At 31.9% G+C, this 27,393-nt stretch overlaps 1 pseudogene; it reads left to right on the forward strand.

Annotated features, from left to right (window-relative positions):
• The first annotated feature begins 14,584 nt into the window (after window positions 1-14,584).
• LOC128187546 (uncharacterized) lies at window positions 14,585-26,149 on the forward strand (annotated as a pseudogene).
• Window positions 26,150-27,393: the final 1,244 nt, after the last annotated feature.

Below are 27,393 nucleotides of genomic sequence, written 5' to 3' on the forward strand. Positions count from 1 at the left end.
TACGAGTTAATTTTACTTTGAACATTACGCTATTTTTTAAACCAAGGACGCGGAATCGAAATTTCCGGAAAAATCAATTTTCAAACCCCGATATCTCTGTAATGCATCACCCGATTTCAAAACGGTTTTCAGTGTTAGATTCAGCTTAATAAGGTCTACAAAACACATATGCATTTTTGATTTGATCAGAAAATTCATTTTTTCGAAAAATTTGTTTCACTTCCGGTTTCGACCGGAAGTGACAGATTTTCATTTCGAGCCTTATTACAGAGGTAAATCGATCAAATCATAACCATTGAAAATTTCAATCCTCTATCTTAAAGCGTTTTTGAGAAAAGTCCGGGACAAAATGACTTTTTGAAATTTTTAAAAATGACGTCACGTCAAAACGAAGGTGACGTTCTCTTTAAAACTTTTACATTTTTGAGGGACGCCAACTTGCAAAAATCTGTGAAAATTTCATCAAAATCGGTAAAAAACCTTTTGAGTTATGAAGCAAAAAAGGAGTCAGAAGAAAAGAAAAAGAATAATAATAATAACTAGAGCAAAGCTCGTTGCAAAGCAACGAGTGGGTCTTCCGTTAACGTCAAGAGTAAAGCTTGATGTTCCTGCAAGAAGCAGAGTGTTTAAATCAATAACAAGAGCAACTTAAACTAAAAGATAAAAATAAATACGAATGATACTATGTACGAATTAACAAAAAACCGTAACGATTCTAAGAACGACTTAACAAAAAAATAATTCCGAAGGTGTCAAAGTACTTAACAAAAATCGAATTATTTTTGGAACGAGTTTGAACTTTACGCTATTTTTGAAACAAAAAACTCAGAATCAAAATTTCCGAAAAATCAATTTTTAAACCCCGATATCTGTTATGCATCGTCCGATTTGAAAACGGATTTTAGTTTTGTACTCATCATGAAAATTACCGTAGGTTACATATGTTTAATTTTTAATATTGAAAAACAATAAAAAAATAAAACAAGAGGCAATTGGGCCACATCGCTCACCTGAGGAACAATAGGTATGATAAAATCAGCTTAATGGAGTCACAATGCAAACTATCTGGACAATGTACAATAATACATGTAGATCCTGTATAAATAAAATCCATCCCCCCCCCCTAAATATTCTTATGTTTATAATCATTAGTTCCTTTTCTAAAAGGATGATTTTATATTGATTTTATAGTCATATCGCATGTTGAGTATTGCAGTTCTCAAAAAGATCCTTAACAATAGTTTATATATATGGGATATAAACCTACATCAAACTCTGAACCTTCTTGTGAGGCCAAAGAACTGTCCTGGGGCCAAAGTCTTAACAATTATAAAGAATCATCTGGCTGATTAGTTTCTGAGAAGATTTTTAAATATTTACTCTATATATTCCTATGTTAAACTTTGACCCCCCATCCCCCCACCCATTGTGGCCCAAACCTGACCCCGGGGTCATGATTTTCACACCTTTGTATCTACACTCCCATAGGGTGCTTCCACATAAGTTTCAGCTTTCCTGGCTGATTAGTTTCTGAGAAAAAGATTTTTAAAGATTTTCTCTATATATTCCTATGTAAAAATCCATTCCCCCAGTGTGACCCCACCATACCACCTAGGACTATGATTTGAACAAACTTGAATCTACACTACCTGAGGATGTTTCCACTTTAATTTGAGCTTTTCTGGCCTAATTGTTTTTGAGAAGAAGATTTTCTCTATATATTCCTATGTAAAACTTGATCCCCCTCTTGTGGCCCCGCCCTACCCCCGGGGACCATGATTTGAACAAACATGAATCTACACTACCTGAGGATGCCTCCACACAAGTTTAAGCTTTTCAGGCCGAATAGTTTTTGAGAAGAAGATTTTTTAAAAATACCAACAAATTTTCAATAATTCTCAATTATCTCCCCTTTAAAGAGGGCGTGGCCCTTTATTTGAACAAACTTGAATCCCCTTCACCTAGTGGTGCTTAGTGCCAAATTTGGTTGAAATCTGCCCAGTGGTTCTTGAGAAGAAGATGAAAATATGAAAAGTTTACAACAACGACAACGACAAATTGTGATCAGAAAAGCTCACTTGAGCCTTTGGCTCTGGTGAGCTAAAAACAAAATAAAGGAAACATAATTGCATACTTTTATTGAAAAACAAATTTTCACAGCTAACAATTCTAAATTACTTTAAACAGCCATAATTTTGTTTGTTATAATTTCTTATCAAACACAAACCACAACAAGGCATTATGCTTTCTTAAAGTTCCATTACAGTAACTGTTCATGAATTATCCAATTTAATTTGAATTACTGGTAAATGGTCTGTAGAACACATTAAGGAAAATGCATGTGGGTAGAGGTGACAGGTTAACCTCAAGAGCTGAAAAGAATGAACAGGTAAAAACCATGTGGCCACCAATAGCTGAAATTAAAAAAATCAATAAGCTGTATTAATACATGTACCGGTACTAATAATAGCTGTGTTTACATTAACATATGCATAGTATTTCTGAAAAAAAAATACACTGACCATCCAGTGTAATTAGTATGACATATCCCGATACGTGACATTAGATGGCACAGGACAGGTTTTTTTAATACATGTACATTTCATTGTAGCCTGGGGACGTGTGTCTTCGGAACCCTGTAACTAGAACTTCCTCAGTTCCCATTCAGCACAAATACCTTTAATTCACTCTTTATAAGGCCAATCACCAATTTCTGAAGAAAATTACTAGTCAAAACCTGTAAAATTTTCTACAGACTGGTTTTTATGAGATTTTGACCCTTCCATATTTTGCTAATTTTTCATGATTTTTCAGCTTTTTAGACCTCCTTCAGCCAATTCCCAGCAAAGGGTTGACCTTCCATACCATGTGCATGTTGCACCATCACATGTCAGAAACTTACCGGTGTATAGTTTATAATGCCCCATCCACCTACTTTTCGTGTTATTTACCTTCCCGTCTGTAACTTGCATTTTCACTGTCTAAAGTCAACACAACAGTCATAGCCGCAGGTTTCGCATTTTACTTCTGAATCTCATGTACCTAACATATGGGGCCTACATATTGAATATCAATTTCAACAAGAGACATCCCTCTAACTAATGATAATCATTAAAAATCATTTCATGAATTTTAGCAACACTCATAAGCCTTCAAGTACAGCAACTCTCAATTTTACAAAAATATTGATGGGTACTTTATCCGAAACTGTCCCTTGCTACCTTTAACTTACACTAACATTCTCTGAAAAGTCATCTTGTCTTAAACTTACAAAGGTTATGCTATTTTGAAAAAAAGTATACCTCATTTTGCCAATTCCATTAAGGATTAAGAAAAATATGGCCATTTAAGTGAAACCAGCATTTCCACTTTCCTCTATTTAACACAGATTCATAGGGCTCTCCATAAATAAAGCATCTTTATCTAATCTTTTATAGGTCAACTGTTGTTCAACCTCCCTAAATAAGAAACCTGATTCAAAACTACATACATATACATGATATTATCATGACAAAAGCATCACATCACTTAGAAATACCCTTACATGTATACCATCCCCCTATTTTTTGATTTTCCTAAGAAGCATTAGTTTGAACACTTTAACCTAATATTATGAAACTTTTGGCAATTCTCTTGAGTCATTTCTCACACATATTTGAAAACAACCATCACTGATATTGAAAATTGATCTTTTCTTGATAAATGGATGAAATGTAACATTTTTTTCACAAAAAGACATGGCGCCATACATGTGATTTCTTGTTTTCATGAAACAGTAAGCTTATAATCATATTTAGTGAATATCTTATTTATTCTGGTTTCTAGTCTCCTTTTAACTTTGCTAAATGAGTAAGACCTACAAGTGTGATGTCTGCTCTTAATTAAAATGAAATTCAAACACAACCGGGTAACTGGGGACGGATGAGAATTCCATGATAAATGTTCAAATTTTACATGTTTTCCTACATTTTTGATGCATATATACAATAAAAGGGTAAAAATATGTTGTTTCTTGATCATTTCAAGAGTAATTATTATAGCAGATGTTATTTCAAGGTCAAATGTACATTTACATATCTAACATGTAATGGTAATGGAGACAATTGGAAACAGGGGGTGGCTTTTTGAATTCTGTAAATATATCTAAAGTATCACTTTTGGATAGGAAGGAGCAAAAACTTGAGTTTTTTGACTCAAGTTGATAACTGCATTTGTCTACATGTGAATTTTATTTGATCAGAAAGAAAAATATGCTGTTTTAAAAAAATTGAGTTATATAAGTCAGGTTGCTTAATGTTATTTCATGAAATCAGACAGCAAAATTGCTGCAAATTTATAATTTAAATAATTCAATTGATCAAAACTCTTTTACAGTATTAATTCTTATCACGGTAATTAACTTAGGCCTATTAATTGTCATCAGAATAGGAAATACCAACTTTCTAAGCCAATTTACTCTAGTGGTGGTCATTCTACACATTGATTTACCGGTACTTCCCTTGTATATTATAGAAAATAAATCATGTAATGACATATATAACCAACAAAATCATCCATTTTCCCAAAATAGACAATTTTCGGTACAAAATCCACTCAAAATTACAGTTAAATGAAAAATCTGAAATACCATGTAGTCTTGAAACTTACACTAACATTCTCTGAAAAGTCATCTTGTCTTAAACTTACAAAGCTTATGCTATTCTGAGAAAAAGTATACCTCATTTTGCCAATTCCATTAAGGATTAAGAAAAATATGGCCATTTAAGTGACACAGATTCATAGGGCTCTCCATAAATAGAGCATCTTTACCTAATCTTTTAGAGGTCAACTGTTGTTCAACCTCCCTAAATAAGAAACCTTATTCAAAACTACATACATATACATGATATTATCATGACAAAAGCATCACATCACTTAGAAATACCCTTACATGTATACCATCCCCCTATTTTTTGATTTTCCTAAGAAGCATTAGTTTGAACACTTTAACCTAATATTATGAAACTTTTGGCAATTCTCTTGAGTCATTTCTCACACATATTTGAAAACAACCACCACTGATATTGAAAATTGATCTTTTCTTGATAAATGGATGAAATGTAACATTTTTTTCACAAAAAGACATGGCGCCATACATGTGATTTCTTGTTTTCATGAAACAGTAAGCTTATAATCATATTTAGTGAATATCTTATTTATTCTGGTTTCTAGTCTCCTTTTAACTTTGCTAAATGAGTAAGACCTACAAGTGTGATGTCTGCTCTTAATTAAAATGAAATTCAAACACAACCGGGTAACTGGGGACGGATGAGAATTCCATGATAAATGTTCAAATTTTACATGTTTTCCTACATTTTTGATGCATATATACAATAAAAGGGTAAAAATATGTTGTTTCTTGATCATTTCAAGAGTAATTATTATAGCAGATGTTATTTCAAGGTCAAATGTACATTTACATATCTAACATGTAATGGTAATGGAGACAATTGGAAACAGGGGGTGGCTTTTTGAATTCTGTAAATATATCTAAAGTATCACTTTTGGATAGGAAGGAGCAAAAACTTGAGTTTTTTGACTCAAGTTGATAACTGCATTTGTCTACATGTGAATTTTATTTGATCAGAAAGAAAAATATGCTGTTTTAAAAAAATTGAGTTATATAAGTCAGGTTGCTTAATGTTATTTCATGAAATCAGACAGCAAAATTGCTGCAAATTTATAATTTAAATAATTCAATTGATCAAAACTCTTTTACAGTATTAATTCTTATCACGGTAATTAACTTAGGCCTATTAATTGTCATCAGAATAGGAAATACCAACTTTCTAAGCCAATTTACTCTAGTGGTGGTCATTCTACACATTGATTTACCGGTACTTCCCTTGTATATTATAGAAAATAAATCATGTAATGACATATATAACCAACAAAATCATCCATTTTCCCAAAATAGACAATTTTCGGTACAAAATCCACTCAAAATTACAGTTAAATGAAAAATCTGAAATACCATGTAGTCTTGAAACTTACACTAACATTCTCTGAAAAGTCATCTTGTCTTAAACTTACAAAGCTTATGCTATTCTGAGAAAAAGTATACCTCATTTTGCCAATTCCATTAAGGATTAAGAAAAATATGGCCATTTAAGTGACACAGATTCATAGGGCTCTCCATAAATAGAGCATCTTTACCTAATCTTTTAGAGGTCAACTGTTGTTCAACCTCCCTAAATAAGAAACCTTATTCAAAACTACATACATATACATGATATTATCATGACAAAAGCATCACATCACTTAGAAATACCCTTACATGTATACCCTCCCCCTATTTTTTTATTTTTCCTACGAAGCATTTCTTAGTTTGAACACTTTAACCAAATATTATGAAATTTAAATGCTTCTATTCTGATCAATTGAATTTTTAAGCAGCGTGAAATTAAAACCATCGCAATTGATACTTTAGTAAAAATCATGAAATTTTAACACGGTGGAATTAAAACGACTTACAGTATTTCATCCGAACAGCCTCAACGTATAACTTTCTGCTATACCTTTTTTTATTAAATGAATTCTACTGGTTTTTTTTTTCGCAAATAAATTTAGCGAGGATTTTTTTCTCTTTTCTAATTTATGACAGGTTTTAAAAACAATATTATGTTTAGTATGTATAAAATTCCATAAACAATTTTACAAAGCTTTGGATTTAAGTTGCACAATGAAAAAATGAGGGATTGCACGATAATACCTGCTCATTTTGAAATTTAAAGCATTGTTGATTTCTTTTACTAAAGAGATATGCACAAAATGATGTTGCTCTGTGATGCTTTGCCAAGATTAAAAGCATGAGAGAGAGAGAGAGAGGGGGAGAGAGAGAGATCTGAGGCACATGTAGTAAAAATTATTACATACATTTGTCTTATTGTAAAAATTGTTTACAATGTAGATGTGTTCTGCATGTAAAGTTTACCTAAAATGAATCATTAAAATTCAATATATATAAAAGATAAACTAATCTCAAAGAATTTACAATTGTTCTGTGAAATAATCAAATCTTGAGAAGAATGTTTTATAAATATCAGGGAACATTAACCTAAAATCTGAACTTAAAGTTCTTTTCATCTTGCACTCTGTTTTACATGCTCTTTCGCAGGCGATAATCATATATAACGGCGAGCCAGACAAAAGTTCTAATTTTAATTAGACTGAATATTTACCATGTCAAATATATTTATTTAATTAAGCACAAGCCTGTCCGAGTTCTTTAATTCATTAAGTGGAGGTGATATGATAAAGATTTGCTATATTCAAAAATTTAGGGTAAAGTTATCATCATGCAAACATGCACTCTAATTACAACATTCTACTCTTGTGTGCCTTTTGACCCCCACCCCTTTTAATTGCACTGTTTTACAGTGTGTGGTGTGTTGTTCAATACAAAACAAGACATACATATACATGATAATAAATAGAAATTCAAAAGAGCAGTGTGCAAAACATACACGTGAAAATACATTGGACAGATAATATCCCGAGATTTCTCTGACTCAAATGCCCGCTTTCACATTGTTACGCACGTCAAAAGCGGAGGTTAGAGTCAGAGGAATGTCGGAATAGATTGAAAAGTGCACAAACATCTTGAAAAGAAAAAGTCAATACGATATATCCTGTATTGAAACATACCTTTATAATCTGTCATACGTTAGTTGAGCTGAAATTTCCACTATCGCCGTCTTGCAGGCCATTCTTCTGACACACCGCTATCAGCTGTTGTTTGCAGTCAAAACACGGCGAGTTGACATGGTGAATCGTACGATAATTATTTCGATTTAAACTATTAAGACTAATAAAAACTAACAACGTAATTATCGACCGAATTAACGAAATTATTTCAATAAACACTCTGATTAACTATATAAAAAAGGAGTTCGGTTTTATGACCTGTACGAAATCTTTTCAGCAGGAGTTACTTTCAGTGTGAATTTTGCACTATTTTTTAAACCAATAACGAGGAATCAACATTTCCGGAAAAATCAATATTTAAACCGCGATATCTCTGCAATGCAGTATCCGATTTTAAAACGAATTTAAGTTTTGTATTTAGTTTTGCAAACTCTACAATATGCATCTAATTTTATGTTTTTTTAATAAAGTTTTCTTATCAGTACGAATTGTTACAGTAGAAGTTACTTTCAGTGTGAATTTTGCACTATTTTTGAAACCAAGAACGCGGCATCAAAATTTCCGGGAAAATCAGTTTTTAAACCCCGATATCTCTGTAATGCATCCTCCAAATTTCAAACGGTTTTCAGCATTAAATTAAGCATAAAAAGCTCTACAAACTACGTATACGTTTTTTGTTTGATCAAAAAATTCAATTTTTCGAAAAATTTGATTCGCTTCCGGTTTCGACCGGAAGTGACGAATATTTATTATATAGCCTCATTACAGGGGTAAATCGACCAAATCATAACCATTGAAAATTTCAAGCTTCTATCTTAAAGCATTTTTGAGAAAAGTCCCGGACAAAATGACTTTTTAAAAATTTAAAAAATGACGTTACGTCAAAACCGAAGTGACGTTGTCTTTAAAACTTTAACATCTTTGAGGGACGATATCTTGCTAAAATCTCTGGAAATTTCATTGAAATTGGTTGAAAACTTTTTGAGTTATGAAGCAAAAAAGGAGTCAGAAAAAAAAGAAAAAGTATAATAATAATAAAAAGAAACCGAAGAAAAACAAAAGGGTCTTCCGTTCCGGAAACGGAAGACCCTAATAAAAAGAAACAATAGAATAACAAGAGGGTCTTCCGTTGGAAACGGAAGACCCTAAAAAAGAAAAAGTATAATAATAATAAAAAGAAACCGAAGAAAAACAAAAGGGTCTTCCGTTCCGGAAACGGAAGACCCTAATAATAAGAAAAGTGAAAAAGAAACAATAGAATAATAGTAGGGTCTTCCGCTGAAGACGGAAGACCCTAAATATCTTCACACATATTTAATTGCGTTAAAAAATCATCAGATATAACATAATCATGTAAACAACCAACACGTGCATTAAAATCACCGATATACATGTGTATCTTTAATGAGTTTAATTATCCTAATATTGTATCAATATTTAGCTTTTATTTTAGTTTTAATTAAATGCCTACCACACTTACTCAAATAAAAACATGTTTTTATTCTTTATTCTAAGCATTAAGAATTACATGTCATTTGTTTTTCAAACATTACCCGGGATTGATACGAGATGAAAGACTCATTGAGGTCCAAGTTCATCCATTGTAATTTATAGTAAATAATACTCTGCAGAATTTATGTCTTTTTTCACATTTGATCAGTATGTAGGAATATGAAGAAATTACTTGTGAATTGGCGTATATATCTTAGGTTTTTTTCTCATGTAATTTGATTTTGGAAAGATGTTCAGGTGAGCGATGTGGTCCTTGGGGGTCTTGTTTGTGTAAATACACTGTCAGATAAAACAGAATAAATTATACTCGTCATAATTTTCGTCCTTCACTATTTTATCTCTTAGCAATGTTCGATAACTCTTAAAGAATCTATTGCGAATAACAATTGACTTGATTTATATGAACGGTATTGGTTTCTGTGTGTACAAAAAAATATATCGATTTACGTTCCACTTTTTGATTTTAGGCCATACACAGTATAAACTCTTAGGTTCTTATTCTCATAGTGTATAGTGATTAAAAAAAAGTTCACAGTCGTTGTCCGAGTAGTATGAGTTATGGTCACTTTTTAACTTGATTATCTTTAAATTTTATTTTCAGTTTACTTTCTATGATACGAAACATGTTCTATATATATGCGTTTATTAACAACAGGGACATATTAGCAAATATCAAAAGTCTCGCGTGACCCGCACGATTTCAAAGGTTGCAAACCCTTTGACTCTTTGCTACAATGTACAAATAATGCATGTTGCCTTAGTTTTTTCAGCAGAAATAAAACTAGGAAGAATGATGTTTGTAGACGTAAAGGATTTTTACACCTGTACAAGGGTTCGAACACTATCATCATTCACCGTACATTCAACTGAACTCTTTTCCGTATTAACAGATACATCCTTTCAATGAAGGGACTTACCTGATGTCGGGATGACAAGGGGACGGATTTCAAACTCTTACTGACCCATCCCCATTTTTTCTAATCTATAAAAACCATCCTCCTGCATTTTTGGAATAAAATGTCACTTATGCACACATTCTTTGCAAAGAACGAATTGCATCTTCTTTGCAGTACTTCTCTCACAATTGTACCATTTCCTATAAATGTTCTGGTAAAAGTAAACGCAACAGTTTTTGCTCGGCATGCTATTTTACGTGGAACCTGTTTTGAGTAACAGAGTGAATGAATCTAGTCCTCAAATAAAGCGTGCTCTCACTAAGGTATAGTTCCGGTTAATTGATTCTACATGTAGTGAAGTATACACTTTTACAATCGATACATGTATCTTTAAATCAAAGAGCAAATGTGCATTTAAGGAAGAACATCGAAGTTAAATATACAAAATGCACAATTCTGCATATTCATAAATGTCGTTAATAAAAAAAGGGACAAAAAGTATTCCCACAGATGGAATCGAACAAGGGCACAAAAAATGTCAAGTGTGACATAACTAGCGGTTTAACGTATTGAGCTATCCAGAACTTGTAAACACGCTTTGGCGTAAATATAAACCACTATGATAGAAATTAGTTTTCGAAATTTTTGTCGTTTTTTTTTTCAAAATTCGACCCCAGGGCCAAGATGTCCCTATAAATAAATCTTAATTTATTCCTTTGAACAAACCCCATCAAAATATTTTAGATTTTTTAGAAGCAGGCCTGTCCTGAAGGATATATATCCAAAAACCATGCAGAATTATACCATTTTACCGAGCGAATGCTGTTTTAGCCCACTTTGAAGATTAATAATAAAATTGCAAGAGCAATATGATAGGATCAAAATGCAAATTCGAAAAATTTAGAAATGTGTACGACATAAAAAAAAATCTTTTTTCAAAAGTGATTTTTTCCGGGAAATCCGTCTCCCCTATAGGTCAGTTCAATTGTTATTCGCAATGGATCCTTTGTTTATGTATCATATACATGGCTTTAATGCATATTAAACTGTGTAGTAATTTTAAATATTGCACAAACCTCCATATCTTACATGTTTTCTTTAACAAATTTAAATTCAAGTTAACATGATTATTTTCATAAAACATCTGCATACCATTTTGAATTTTATAAAAAAAAAAAAAAGAAAAAAAGAAGATGGGGGGATAAGATAGCACAAATGCCCATTCGGTTTAGTCGTGAAATACAATTTGAATTTATTTTTTCCCAATTAAATATATTATAATACAAGTTTGCAAAAGCATAATTTCTAACTATATTCATTTTTTAAAATATTTGACAAACGATAAAAAGATATTGCAATAAATTTTGGTGGTATCGAACCCATAACATAAAAACCCTAGATATATAAGGTTAGTCAATGTCAGGTGCTCTAACCACTGAGCCATTTCAGAACAATAAAGTGCGCTCCTTAAATTCTATGTGTGACTTTGGCCACGAATTTACGGACTTGTATTATTTTTTCAAAACGTTCAATTGTTGGGACACAAAATGATATTTTTAATGTATAGTGGGTCATCTGTCCACATTTTTGTTGACTGAAATCGGTTTATTTTCCATTAGACTTTATTTAGATTATGAGAAAAATATGGAGCACAGACCCACTCTATGAAAGAAAATGCCTTGAAGTTCTAAAAAATTACCTATTTGCAGGTTTTGATACGAATACGCATGTCTGAGCCACCACATTCCAAGTATTGAACATATTTCTACTCTAGGTTACAAATCAATGATATGTTAAATATATATTGTTTTGAATGATTTTTTTAAAATTATATCAGATTTATTGATTTTTTCATTTTTCAGTAGCTTGTCGGATAGTGTATGGGCATTTTACACGCCTTATCCACCCATCTTCTTTGTATAACCTTTAATTAACTTATTTTTAAGGTAACAATACTATAAAACTCAGAAAACAAATGAGGATTGGAAAACCTTAAATTTACTTTCAAGTAGTGGGGGCAAATTAGTTGTAATATTGTTTTCACCTGAAACACTGAATTTGATATGCAAACAAACATGAAATGTGCATGTGTAGTACTAAAATCTCCAAAATTTTCACAAAATACCGTAAAACCGGTCTTTTTTTTCGCGTATCACAAAATTTGCGAAAAATGGGGAAAACATGTAGCATATTAGATTTGCGTCAGTCATTTTGCGATTTTAAAAGTTTCCTAAGAAAATAATACAGGATATAATTTCTGCGATTCAATGTTTTGCGATATGAAGGAGATCGCGAAAAAAAACCTAAAATTAGATCATCGCAAAAACTATCGGATATACGGTATCCTTCAGCTTTGTTACGTTTTGAGAACTTCTACTATCTGATCTCTATAAATGAATAGAGATACAATGTATATTAAACATACGGGTCAACATACGGGTCATTTGCAAGTAGTTCACAACTGGTTCAACCGTAGCCGGGGAGCCGCTGGGGAGTATAACATTTTAAGATAATGGTCCATCAAGATGTTTTAAAATCTTTCGAACTTAAGGGGTGAACAAAGAGCGTATATTTATTCTTATATTAATAGAGTATTTTTTTTGGCTAAGTAAATGTCATACATAAAGCAGCTGATTAATCTTCAATCATTGGATGGGTCGGCCAAAATGTACATGTGTACTTTACTTACCTTACTTTGAATTTCCCCATATACTGCACGATTTCTAAACTATTGGAACTTCGACACATTTGTTAAGGTCGGCTTTTTCTATTTTAAGTAATTGCCCCCCCCCCCCTCCCAAATTAAGTCAAGTTAAGACAGCTTGTATACTTAATCTTGACTTCATAGAATTAGCGTCTCTTTTCTTATTGTACAAATAAAGACTAAAGGTAGGAAGAAAAAATCCAATGAAAAATACATTCTTTTTTCATAAAAGGGACAAACATGTATCTCGACATATGGTAACGTTTACAACGTGTCTCATATTCTCTCAAAAATACGATTTATATTAGTTCCAATGGAAGTTTAACAATAGCACTTTTAATATCATTTTTAAGGTAATCGTTAGGAAAACCTTTCTAAGTAGAATTGATAAACATAATACTATTCTTGCAGTCCATTTAAATCTATCGATTTTCATTTAACATATCTTTCTCTTTAGTTTTTCATTCTGTCCAAAATAACATGCATGGCAATAATTAGGATTTGACGTCACAACATCGCCAATGCGAAAGAAATGCAAACATGAAGATCCAGTTGACATTATTCGCCACTGACAATGGAAATCAGACATATGCCAGGCAGGTTGCATCGTTTTTCAAAGTGAAGGGCCAAAAAAAGTATAGGAGCAAACTGGCTTGTACGATAAAATAATGGTTGGTGATAATTACACCGATGGCCAATGGCGGACAGTGCCGACCTCGCGAAGCGAAGCGAAATGCTTACACGTACATGTATATATATATATAAGTCAGAACATGAAAATCGAATCTGTTGTACAAATTTTCTTACAGCTCATGGGCGCCACCATATAAGCCGCCATTTTGTTCAACAAAGTTAACTCGATCATAACCTTTTGTTATATTCTGGGCATACGGATAATTTTTATCAAAATATATCAACCAAAGAAACACCTCTTAATAGGCATTACAATATTTAAAAAAAATTAAAAAATTAAGAAATATCGCTGATTTTCAAAATTGAGCCACATCCAATCAAAATTAAACTGATCTCAAATGAAAAAATAACGTAGTAGAAAAATTAAAAAATAACCATTCCAGTGGCTAAAATGTTTTACGGGATTCCATATTAAACCATTTTAAGGAAGTTTTAAGCAATTATAAAACACCTTGTTGTTAGGTAATCGCCATATTTTAAAGAAGATCTCTCAGTTGAAACGCCCCTGTTAGCTTATCTGGTTTCAATACACGGCTAAAATATGTGATGCCTACGGGGATTTTTATTTCCGCAAGTCCGGATGATAACGTGAAAGATGTTACGTAATATTCTCCTTTATAAGTCTTCCTAAGAAATCGGTTTTCGTTCGAGTGAAAAATGATAATGTGTGAATGAAATTAGCTTGGAAATTTTCCCTTTCATCTATTTCAATTGTACTTCTTTCGCAGGTATGTGTATTTTTATTAGACTAAAAATCGTCCAAACGTACTGCATAAATATCTTGGGACAGACGGTAGTACTGCTTTTATTTCACATTGTGTATATCTTAAATTTAATTTTTTCAGTTTTTATTTCTATAAGATGGTTGATGATTGCGAATGATGGTCCATGTTTGGTCAGATAATACCGTTAGCGTCGCCACGGAGTGAATCAGCTTGCAGTAGGTTTCTCACTATGGTTCGTGCATCCTCTCAAGTAGTAAGGATTAGTAATTAATACTAGTAATTAGTAATTTTTCATCTTTATTTCTGAAGCTAATTTTGACAAGACCGGGACATGATTAGTGAGTTTACTTGCCAGTCGCTTTACCGCTATGACATGTACATCTAAGAAAACGTCTTCCCCTGACGTACGAAAAAGTTTATTCGCTTTATATAAGAGATCATCTGGTGGTAGTGCTCCGCACAGTAGGGCCTACTGTGCGGAGCATTATGGGAAGATTGGAACCAGGCTAGGTAAAGTGGAATCGTGATCTTGGAGTTCTTTTTTGTACCGTTATAACTCACAGATTGGATTATTGACTGAATCATCGCAAAATGTGCGAATGCATCATGAATAAAGTAATCCGATAAAATTAGAGTAAAAACTCAACTACATAGCACCTTTCCGTAAATTGATTGTTTCTCTCATATTACTTTTTTGATAATCTGAATTAAATTAATTAAAGCTAAGCTTGTTGCAACAGGAAAACATGAATTCTGTCGAGTCTGTACAACAATGTCAAAATTTACTGACCTTTTTTTCCGATCTTAATTTATTTTGGATAGAAAATTATTTTTTGTAAAATTAATTAAGTTTCAATGAATTTTAATCCACAAATTATCACGATTGTACTTTAAGGCGATCTGAAAAGCAATACTATACAGTCATTAATAATAATATACCAGTGGTGTCAGAACACGCAAATTGATACCTGGTCAGAAAATTTAATATGGAAGGCACAAGAATAACCAAAGACAGGTAAAAAAATAACTTAAGTTCAAATTTTAAGAAATAAATGACACCTTTACTCATAACCCCTTGTTTAGTGGCCGTGCTTCTGCAGCGCAATTACGTCCCTAGCAGCTGCGCAACGTTGTTCAATATTGTTTCAACGTTGATTTCACGCCGTCGTATCAACAGAATTACAACAAAGAAAACAACGCAAAGAAGTCAAATATGTGTATATATAAAATAATTTCGCATTTATTTTATTATTTTCAAATACAAGTTACATGCCATGTGGGTGGTTTAAAAAAAACGACGACGAAACAATGCCAAAATCTACAGTTACAGCTAGTTGAATGTACGTTGCCAATGCTGTTAGCTAAGAAAGAAAAACAATTAAACATGTACCTACGCTTTTCAGTTTCTCGCTGACATATCGCTTTGTGTTATCACATGCAGATCATCACCTTAAAAGGTACTTGAAACTGTTCATTACTTACATGTTGCCCCATGACAACTAACTTATGACTATGTGTAAAATTTTCGTTTGCACTCGGCTCTCGAAAAGTTTTCATACATCGGCATGCGTTTGTGTAAAGCGTCTTAGTGTGAGGTATAAAGTATAAGGTATATTCCTACATGTAATTATTTTAGTACATTCTTATAGAGATAAGTATTTTTTGCAAAACATAAAAAGAAGCATCATTGACTTAATTTGTTGTAGACTTGCATACTTCATACTGTGTCGTGGTGCTTCGCCCGAAAGTCATTGGTCAAAAAAGTCAATTAATATCAAGTATATTAAGCTTAATATAAAAAGGTGCGCTAAACATTCTACAGTTATTGGCAGCATACTAAAAGAGACAAATTAATCTCGCTATTTTATAGTACATATAACTTAGTACTAAAGCCAAACGCCTGAATGTACCCTAAGACTGGGATCTAAATGTAAGTTTGAGAAAATCATTTTCAATATTTTAGGAAATAATTTAATATTAACGAAAATTTTGTTATGTAATTTAATTTCTTTTTCGTTTTTTCTAAAATAAAATATTTTAATTGCAGTCCGGTGGATTTGACTTGAGTGGTCTGTTCTGTACATGTAAGTTTTATTTTATAGTAGAAATGTTATTGAAAACTTAAGTATGTGGATATTTTCTCATCAAAAGTATTTAAGTCAGTTTTGGTATTCAAAGCCTTTATTTTTTCATGTACATGGTCAAAACTTCTATCATTATTTAACTAAACTATAAAGTTTTTCTTTTCAGAAAATTTGGTTATAAAATGTCTATGTGCAATATACTCGTTGACAGAGACCTTTTTTCGAACGCTGTACGAAACGTTAATCAGTTATGTATTCCTTATCCTACAAAACATTTATTTTTATAGTATGTTGTAGAATTTTACTGTGGTATAAAGCGCGAGATCCCTAGCATTTCAAAACATGAGCGACATAGCAATATGATAAGACAAAATCAGAACTAAGAAATTAAAAATATTTATCACTTAAAAATTACGCACTTTAAAAAAAAAATTCTAACGCACTTTGAATGTGGTCGATATTAAACCACTTTGAAAAAAATGTGCACGTTTCATTCGAAATTATTTATAAATTCAAATATGACTATCATAGATAATTGTCTTAACCTAGTTTCGCTTTATAAGTCATTAAACAGAGAACCTAGAGTATTTTAGCTATCCCGAATAGCAGTTCCGCCATGAAAAGACTTGTCCAGAAGATCTTTTGGAATAACAATTTACACATAAAGAACAACAGCTCAAGAATTTATTGAGATTTGTATTATCAAAATATCACATGAACCGCACCGATTAAAATTTAGACATGTAGTAAATTTTGTATTTACACCCAACCAGTATTTTCAAAACTTACAACATGACAGAAACAACGCGATTCATCCTATTTACTTTTGGCATAACATAAAAACATTTCATGTTGACAACTCATATAACATGCTGATCGTTCCTTTAAAAGAATTGCTTGTGTAAAAAATTACTCCTTTAAAGAGACAGTGTGGTATCTTATTAAAAAAAAAAGACTTTAAAATTTTTTTCCATCGAGTTCAGTATTTTTTTTTTACAACTCATTAATGTATAACCTTTCAGAAAATTACACATTTCTCCATTAAAATGACTTTCCTTCGTATATCAACCATTTGATATGTTACGTAACAAGCTGTCACTTTCTTAAATGTTTGTTTTTCTTTAATAATTGTAAAACATTACTTGTACAAAGGTACTTGCTCCTAAGTACCGACAGATACGGAAATGGTCCTCTTATGGAAAATTGCAAAATTCATTCATTCATTCTTTATTTCTTTAAGCTTTGCAGCTCATCAGATTATACAAATTAAACATAGTAAAGTATAGAAGTGGGTATTTTACAGGAGAGCTATTACATTGTACATACATAAATATGACAAATTGACACAAGTAAAGGCGAAAAGAATCAAAAGAACAACAATCTAAAGTTAACTACATATATCGTTTCTTAATTTCATACAATAGTAAATGTACTTGCCGAGGTTACACTTATCTTTAAAATTTTCGTTATTAAGCAATTGCAACAGCTTGAACATCGATGGTTTCTCATAAAAATACTTTTTAATATATTTTTGACGGTATTCAATATATACTGGACACACTAAAATAAAATGGAATTCATCTTCAACATAATTTTTACATGAAAAGCAGTTCCTTTGGGCTCTGTGTGTATTATTGTACCTTCCAGTTTTGATAGCTAAACGATGAGAGAACAATCTTAATTTTGATATACACTGTTGAAATTTTACATGAATTGACTTTCTAAGGTAATATTGAAGATAAAATCCATCCACTTAATATTTATAATCAAAGTACTGAAAGTACTGAAAAGCGCTAACCTAGCTTGGTTCTAAGAAAATTTACTGTGTGCAAGCGTAGGCGGAAATGAGCCTTATCGTAATTTTGGTTTATGTTTAATGAATATCAATTTAAAGTATCGAAGGCCAGATTTCTTTAAATATATGTTACTTTCTGAAGATGATGTGAATTAAAGCTGAACACGACTTGTATATGGATACTTGCCTGAAAAAAGATATGTTAAAATCACAAATTATACCTTTTGAACAGTAATTATCACAGTTTTTGACATTTTCTTGCAAAGAATCGATTTTTTTTTTCTATATTTTAGCTTCTGAATACGCACTATATTTTTTCATCACTGCGTAGCATCCCGTGCTGATGTACGTAAGCCCCGCAAACCAATCGTATCTACTCGGCCATTTCCGTCACCCAGATAACTGGTTCCCTATACCTCTTACCAGTTTAAATGATGTATATTTCTGCTCATAGAGGGCAGTTATTCCTTGCACCGGAAATAGAAGTCTAACGACAATAAAGCGCTGAGCTATGCTTAGCGCTTTAAAAATGACATTTCTGCGAATTTTCTATTTTACCAAAAATATATTGTTTAGCCAGGTCTGTGATTCGTTGATTTATGACTTTTAGAGTAAGTAAATCAATTGTTTGTTTATTCCAAACTTCATTGAAGCCAATTTCATTTTAAAATTTTCTTTACATCAGAAGCCCAGTTTTTATGTCAATGTAATTCGCAGTTAATGTACATTTCTTCGTAACACATTTGGATAATACAATTATAACTTAATAACACATCCTTCCAAAATTTTAAAATTGAACAAAACCTTTTTGTAATAAGAGGTAATCTACCTAACTCTGCATACACAGCAGCATTCAATGAAGACCTTTTTACACCCAGGGTTTGCATACAAAAATCAAGGTGCAGTTTTTCAACATTTTTACCTTTATGAGAGCCCCAAATTTCTGAAGCATAATTAATAATGCCACCGACATAACAATCAAAAAGCGATAATAATGTTTCATGATTAAGTATCATGCCTCTAATATTTCTCCTAAGCGCAAACACCGCCTTTCTACCCTGGTCAGACAATTGCTTTTCAGCTTTTGTAAATTTAGTATTGTACTGGAATATTATTCCCAAATAAGTAAATTGTTCCACAATTTCTAAAACGTCATAGCTAATAAACCAGTTTTCGTTACATTTAATTTTGCCCTTATTTCTAAAAACTAAATTTTTTTATTTTTCAACATTAATACACAAGCTCCAAGTTTTGCAGTAGTGTGACAATTCATTTAAAAGTCGTTGTAGACCTTCAACCGATTCAGAGAAAAGTACCATGTCATCTGCATACACTAGTAAAAACAAATTTAATGATAATAATTCGTGCTGTATGCATCCAGATTTTAAGAGATTCATTTCAAAATCATTTACATATAGATTAAACAAAATAGGAGATAGCATCTCACCTTGCATAAGACCGACATTGTTACAAAAATAATCGCTTAAGCGCCCATTCACGACAACACAAGATTTAACATCATTATATAAAGCTTTAATAACATTTAACAGTTTACCCTGGATGCCCACTTTAGATAACTTTAACCATAGTTTGGATCTATCAATTGAGTCAAAAGCTTTCTTGAAGTCGATAAATGCACAATACAATCGTTTCCGTTTGCACAACGTATTTGTTATAATAGAATGGAGAGCAAATATTGCATCTCGTGTACCACAATTAGGTTTGAATCCAAACTGGGCATCCGTAATTAGATCGTTTGTTTTCGACCAATCTAACAGTCTGTTATGACCAGTGAGGAATAGTGTAATGAGGTGATAAATTAGTCTGTGTAAAGGTAATGACCAATGAGGCAATAGTGCAGTTTGTGTAGAGGTGATGACCAATGAGGTGATAGTGTTGGTGATAATGTAGTCTTTGTAGAGTTTATGACCAATGTTGTTATAATGTAGGTGATAATGTAGTCTGTGTAGAGTTGATGACCAATGGGGTGATAATGTAATATGTGTATAGGTGATGACTAATGAGGTGTTAGTGTAGTTGTGAAGAGTTAATGACCAATGGGGTGATAATGTAGTCTGTGTAGAGTTGATACCGATGAGGTGATAGTTTAGGTGATAATGTAGTCTGTGTAGAGTTGATGACCAAAGGGGTGATAATATGTGATGATCAATGTTGTTTTAATGCAGGTGATAATGTAATCGGTGTAGTGTTTATGACCAATGGGGTAATAGTGTAGTCTGATTAAAGTTGATGACCGATGAAGTGATAGTGTAGGCACACCGTACAACCGCTTTGAATCATTTCATTTAAGCGCCGTGTGATACAAGTCATTCAAAATTGTTTGTTTACCTGGACAGCAGACGTTCACTGAGGAAAGAAATGTTCATCATTATCAATCTTAAACAAATATTAATCTTATAATATTTGGTTAAAAGTAGAGTTTTATAGTTGTTCTTTTATGACCAGTAATTTAAAAAAAAAAGCATTGCACCATGAACAATTTTGAGCCATTTTCTAATGCAATTATTCGGCAAAAATGCAAACTTTGAGGTTTGGACACTTAACAAACTAAAACGGCCTGTGATTTCAAAATAATACAATATCAGGATATTAGCCTAATATCTAAACTTTAAATTGATATACGCAAAAGTTTCTATAATTCATTCTAGTAGCTGCTATTTAAATTTTAGCGACAAACCCTCGAAGAAAAATGATACGTTCAGCGTCCCTTGATTGATACATTCAAAATATGTTTTTAAACCAGTAATGAAACTCTCATTTGCTGTGTTTGTTTAGTTAAAATCAGCCCAAATAACAGTGTTTTTTCGCCTTAAATGATGCATTGTAATTGGAATAGGAAGCATTTGAAAAATAAATAGACAACAACATTATATTTAGTTAAAAACTAATGAAAGAGTATTCAATAAATGTTTATTTCTTTTATTGTCTGTTAATAAACATTCTTTGTTAAAATCTTCATGCAGTGGGTCAGAGGATTCACTATGTATGTCATGAGTTCGAATCCCTCGGGAATTTTTATATTTGTACCTTTCCAAACAAATTTTTTTTTCTAAACATAGTAAAATTTGCTAATATTAATTCGGTGAAAGTATTTTGATTACAATATACTTCAGTCCACATTAATATCGACAGATGTCCCCTACAACCTTAACTTGACTGTCATAGAGGGGCCCAGAAACAGCGCTAGGGTAATTTATTTAGCTGTAGATAAAGTTTAAAAGAGGGCATTAATGTGTTTGATTTTTAAATTTCAATACCTACCCTTTCGTAAGGAATGCTGTACAGTAGACTTCTTTTAATAAAAATATTATAGTATTTGACATGTTTTCGTTTTGTTAAAGTTTCGGGCTTTTGATCCGTACATCCCAAGTTAAAACCCCGCAGGGGCTTATGTTGTTGTTTACTTATTTAAATTTTTAAGATATTCGTTTATTCCCCAAACTGCAAATGTTTTGCTTATTTGACATATGTACAGTTTATCTATCTTCATTTCTTTAATCATCAAATAATTCACTGTTAATTTGAGTGACTTTATCGGGGTGTGTTATTCCACCTTTATTAGAAATCAATTAAACAAGTAAACAATACACCCGTTCATTGTACTCAGTACGTTTATAGCTTTGTTAACTAAAGAAAGAATGCATACATTTATCAGGTTATTGAGAAGTATTTATGTCACGTTTTATTGTATAATATTTTACATCCACTAAGTATGATTTCCTCTCTTTCTTACGGAAATTGATTGTACACTCATACATGTAGTTCTGTAAAAATTGACAGGAATGAAATCTACACGCCACATTTATCGATTGCAATTGGTTGAAACCTTCAGCATCACTGACTGCACGAGATAATTATGCTGATGTCTGATTAAAATTCCTATAGAAGACATTTGGTTGTTTCTTTTCTCTAAAACACTGATGCACATAAACACTATTCTAGCTAATTTTACTTACTGTTTACGATCAATTTATTATTTTTTAAAAAGAATGATGTAAATGTTAACAATAGAATGCTCTCTTTAATGATTTATGAAGGTGACGATTATCGCAGAAAAAAAGGTGTCTTCCCACTTAGCTAAAATTCTGAATTTTTTATGGGTGACTTATTTTAGCTGAGTGGTTTAGTAGTTATCACTTATTTTGAATATGATGTACATGTACATAAATATTTTAGCATGTTAGTTTGATATAATTTACTTTTTAGTGCAAATATCCTGGGGTGGATTGATATCACAGGTGATTTCTATACAGGTAGTTCACACCTAAAACAGACTATACTCGATGCTCACTCATTATCAGGTGTGAAAATCACAAGTTTAGCTAGGTGGGAATAAGAATTTCAGAATTTTAGCTACGTGGGAATAAACCAAAAATATATTTTCTGCTATGTCACTACCTTCATATCCCCGATGAATCACCAACAAAAGCATTTCATTGTTTAGATATAAACTTGTCGTTCAATTAATACGGTGATTAAAGGTGTGGAAACGTTTAATTTTCTTTTGAAACGCTATAGTGTTTTTGTGTAATTTGTCAAAAACACCGAAAATTAATATTTATCTCTGTAAAACAGAACTATTTCATTAAGCGTTTCGTCATAACAACTTTTGAATGTAATATCATACAACTTTTGAATGGATCATTGCAGCAAGGACAACGGACTTTGAACGTATCATTTTTCTTCAAGGGTTTGTTGCTAAAATTTAAATACCAGCCACAGGAATGAATTATAGAAATTTTTGCGAATATCAATTTAAAGCTTAGATAATAGGCTAATTTTCTGATATTGTATTATTTCAATAGCACACGCTGTTTTAGTTTGTTAAGTGTCTAAACCTCAAAGATTGCATTTTTGCCCCAAATGTGAATTAGAAAATGACTCAAAACTGTTCATGTTTCAATGCTTTTTTTAAAAAATGACTGGTCATAAAAGAGCAACTATATGACTCTACTTTTAACCAAATATTATGAGATTAATATGTGTTTAAAGCTGCTTGGTCATATTTTTATATCAAATTTTATGCACGCTTTTAAACGATGGCTATGCTTAGTATATGTATAATAATAAACATTGCAATAGTTTTACCCGTCAATTATGCCAAATTTCAATGAATAAAAATACGTACAAAATTTGCTAACAAAACAAACGACATTAAAAGGTACCGCGTTATTTCGCCTCATGTTAAATTTCACCCCTGACGACGAGACGGGTATGGTTGTATTACAAATTTGACATCGCTTTAAATAGAGGTCGAAATGATCAGACAAATTACAAATAAACATGTGTACGTTTTGCTAGGCAATATTTAAAGTCTGCTTTCTTTACAATCGATGCATAGCATGCGGGTTGAATAACCCCAATCATTCGGGGGACGAAACTATGCGGTTTCCATTTCTAAACATTCCCTTGATGCATTTTGGTTTGTTTTTTCGTTTGCCCAAATAGAAATTATTTTTATTTACTGTGAATATTTCTAACTTTGAAAGGAGACTGGAGATAGTCCATAACTTTTTAAGATAAATGATTTGTATGAAAAAAATTTTGATAATGTAATGACAAAAAATCGGACCAAGCAGCTTTAAGATTGATAATAAAGAACATTTCTTTCCTGAGTGAACGTCTGCTGTCCAGGTAAGCAAACAATTTTGAATGTATCACACGGCACTTAAATGAAATGATTCAAAGCGGTTGTACGGTGTGGTAGGTGATAGTGTAGTCTGTGCAGAGATGATGGCCGATAGGATGATAGTGTAAGTGATAGTTCAGTCTGTGTAGAGTTGATGACCAATGTTGTTATAATGTAGGTGATAGTGTAGGTGAAGAATTGATGACCAATAGGGTGATAATGTAGTCTGTGTAGAGGTGATGACCGATGGGGTGATAGTGTTGGTGATAATGTAGTCTTTGTAGAGTTGATGACCAATTGGGTGGTAGTGTAGATGATAGTGAAGTCTTTGTTGAGTTAATGACCAATGCGGTGATAGTGTAGACTGTGTATAGTTGATGACCAATTCTGTGATAATGTAGTTGATAGTGTAGTCTGATTAGAGTTGATAGCTGATGAGGTGATAGTGTAGGAAATAGTTCAGTCTCTGTAGAGTTGATGACCAATGTTGTTATAATGTAGGTGATAGTGTAAGTGAAGAATTAATGACCAATGGGGTGATAGTGTAGTCTGTGTAGAGTTGATGACCAATGACTTTGTAGAGTTAATGACCAACGAGGTGATAGTGTAGTCTGTGATGAGTTGATACCAATGAAGTGATAATGTACTCTGTGTAGAGTTGATACCAATGAGGTGATAGTGCAGTTGTGTAGAGTTGATGACCGATGGGGTGATAGTGTAGTCGGTTTAGAAATGATTATGTGATATGTTTGATTTACAGATATTGTGAATGTGTAAATTATTATAGAATTTGAAAAATTTGATAATCTTATTATTTTGATACCTTAAATATCACAATTTATATACAAGCTGATAAAACAAAAGTTAATCATTTAATACCAGTATTTGAAATGTTTTTCGATAAATAGCAAAAATGCCCATAACATGTTCATTTAATTCGAATTCGAAGTAATTTAAATTACTTAATCAAATACTAAATAAATGTAAAAGTTTACGAAAATGACCAGAAAGCATGTTAAGCTTTCTAACTTGTGGTATTGTCTATCATTACGGCTAAGTGTCATTATTTTTGAAAATGTAATTTATGTTTTAAACTTGTGCAACTTACAATTTGAAATGCTATAGCTGTATATATTTTTTTTGTAGTGGGTTCAAGGACATATAATTATATTCGATTAGCAAACTGTTGCTCAAAAGAAATTCAAATAAATAATACTAAGAAAATCACAGAAGAAGAAGAAGAAGAAGAAGAAGAAGAAGAAGAAGAAGAAGAAAACCAAAAAGAAAAAAGCCAAAAAAAGCCCCCCAAAAAACCCCCAAAAAAACGAAATTTTACCAAAGCTAACAGTTTTTACAGGAAACTGATTATGGCACAACTTGAGTTTGAACACGCTCTAAGATACGTTGACTACTATGGGGAATGGGGAATGGTTTTAGTCCGCTATGTTACTCCATATTTGTGGGTGGTTCCGCTCACTGTAGCAATTTTTCTAATAGTTGCTTTTAAGAGACTTCGTTTGTTTGGACCAATGCAGAAATGTCTGATTTCAGTCATGGCTGTTGACGTTTTCTTCGTCATATTTGTCGGCCTCAAAGACGCAATTTTCAATTTGTTGAAGTGGAACTATGGCTTTATTGAATTTAAGATTTGTAGTTTCGTGCTAAATTTCATTCATATTCAAATCAGCATTTACGGCACCTCGCTTTGGATCAAATCCCTTATGCTTATTCATCGAAGTTTTATGTTCCTTTTTCCCTTTAGATTAAGATATTTTAATGTAAAACCATTTCTTGTTCCTTTTGCGTTCTTCCATTTGCTAATAATTGTATTGTACTGAATCTCAACAAATACTATTCCGATAAAAAAAATTACCACCATCCAAGAATACGTTCCGCAGATGCCATTGAAAATCATCGATGCGTGTATCCTAGGAAGTTCTTTAGTGGAACCACATACATCATTATAAGGTGGTTTCGTTATTTCGTCCATATCATATATTTCGCTTTGTTGCCATTTTGTATTCAAAGCATATGTACAGTCGTTCTTATTTTCATGGTTAGAAAATAAATTACAAAACTTTCCTTTTTAACTCCTATTGGTAGGACAAAAATTGCCCAAAAAGTGACATACCTTGTTTTAATCAAGGCGCACATTTATTTAGCCGTTTCATTTTTCGTGCAAGAGATTCCAATTTATTTCGCTGTTATTTCTGCACTTTACAATCAAGATACTCCCAATTTTCAAAAATCGCATTCGATTCGTGTAGTATATATTTACCACACATTTTCCATCGGTAAACTAATTGATTTTCTTATTTATGCTAACCTAAGTCGTAAAGTAAAATCTGAACTCAAAAATCTTATTTTTTGCAAAAAGTGGAGGAAAGAAGTGGCTCCGAAATAATTCAAAAGGCCTAGGGGCCACGTCGCTCACCTGAACAACAATAGCCTTAACTCAAATCAGCATTACAGTATCAAAATTAAAATATCTTGACAACTAAGTACAAAAATCTGCCGATTTTTATAAATATATTTACCAACAATCAAATTCGAAAGACGAATAGGGCCATTAAGAAAATATTTTTATCTCGTAATTACGAGAAAAGACCTCGTTATTACGAGTAAATTATCTCATTATTACGAGAAAAGATCTCGTAATTACGAGAACAGATCTCGTTATTACGAGTTAATAATCTCGTTATTACGAGAAAAGATCTCGTAATTACGAGAAAAGATCTCATCATTACGAGTTAACTATCTCGTTATTTCAAGAAAAGATCTCGTGATTACGAGAAAAGATCCCGTTATTACGAGAACAGATCTCGTTATTACGAGTTAATAATTTCGTTACTACGAGAAAAGATCTCGTAATTACGAGAAAAGATCTCATTTTTACGTGTTAACTATCTCGTTATTACAAGAAAAGATCTCGTGATTACGAGAAAAGATCTCGTTATTACGAGAAAAGATCTCGTTATTTCGAGATGATTTTCTCGTTATTACGAGAAAAGATCTCGTTATCACGAGTTAATTATCTTGTTACAAAAGATCTATTTAAAATGGCAAGTTTCATTATTCTATTCTTTTTATGTAAAGTGTATGAACTACTGCAATATCCATTAATATACACATACTTAGCAAAATCATCGTTTAAAGGCGTACGCATAATTTGATATAAAATCGGACCAAGAAGCTTTAAAGAAATTTCAGAATAAGTAACAAAGCAGATTGATTTGTAAATTCATTGAACCATTTATCAAAAATTAAGAAGAATACGTGTTATTTGTTTTCTGACTTCAATATGTATATATACAAAATCAATTATTTTCAATAAACATGTAGGTTGTGTATGAACATATGAAACACAATTTGGGTAAATCCTGTATATCCATATCTATGACGGAAGCTATATATAGTCATTATAGTTATCTGAAACTAATAGAATTGTGTTTTACGACTATAGAACTACCTGGTATTTACTTCGGAGTGGGATTATAATATATATAAGTTGAATAGTAAAATTACATGAAGTTCTTTCCTTTTATTCATGTAAGAAAAAATGTCAAATCCAATCATTTTGATCTGTAGAAATTAATGAATAATGATCGTTGTTGTTTTTAAATATTAATCAAAATTATTTAATGTTTC

Source organism: Crassostrea angulata, chromosome 6 (genome assembly GCF_025612915.1).
Source record: "Crassostrea angulata isolate pt1a10 chromosome 6, ASM2561291v2, whole genome shotgun sequence".
Taxonomy (NCBI): domain Eukaryota; kingdom Metazoa; phylum Mollusca; class Bivalvia; order Ostreida; family Ostreidae; genus Magallana; species Magallana angulata.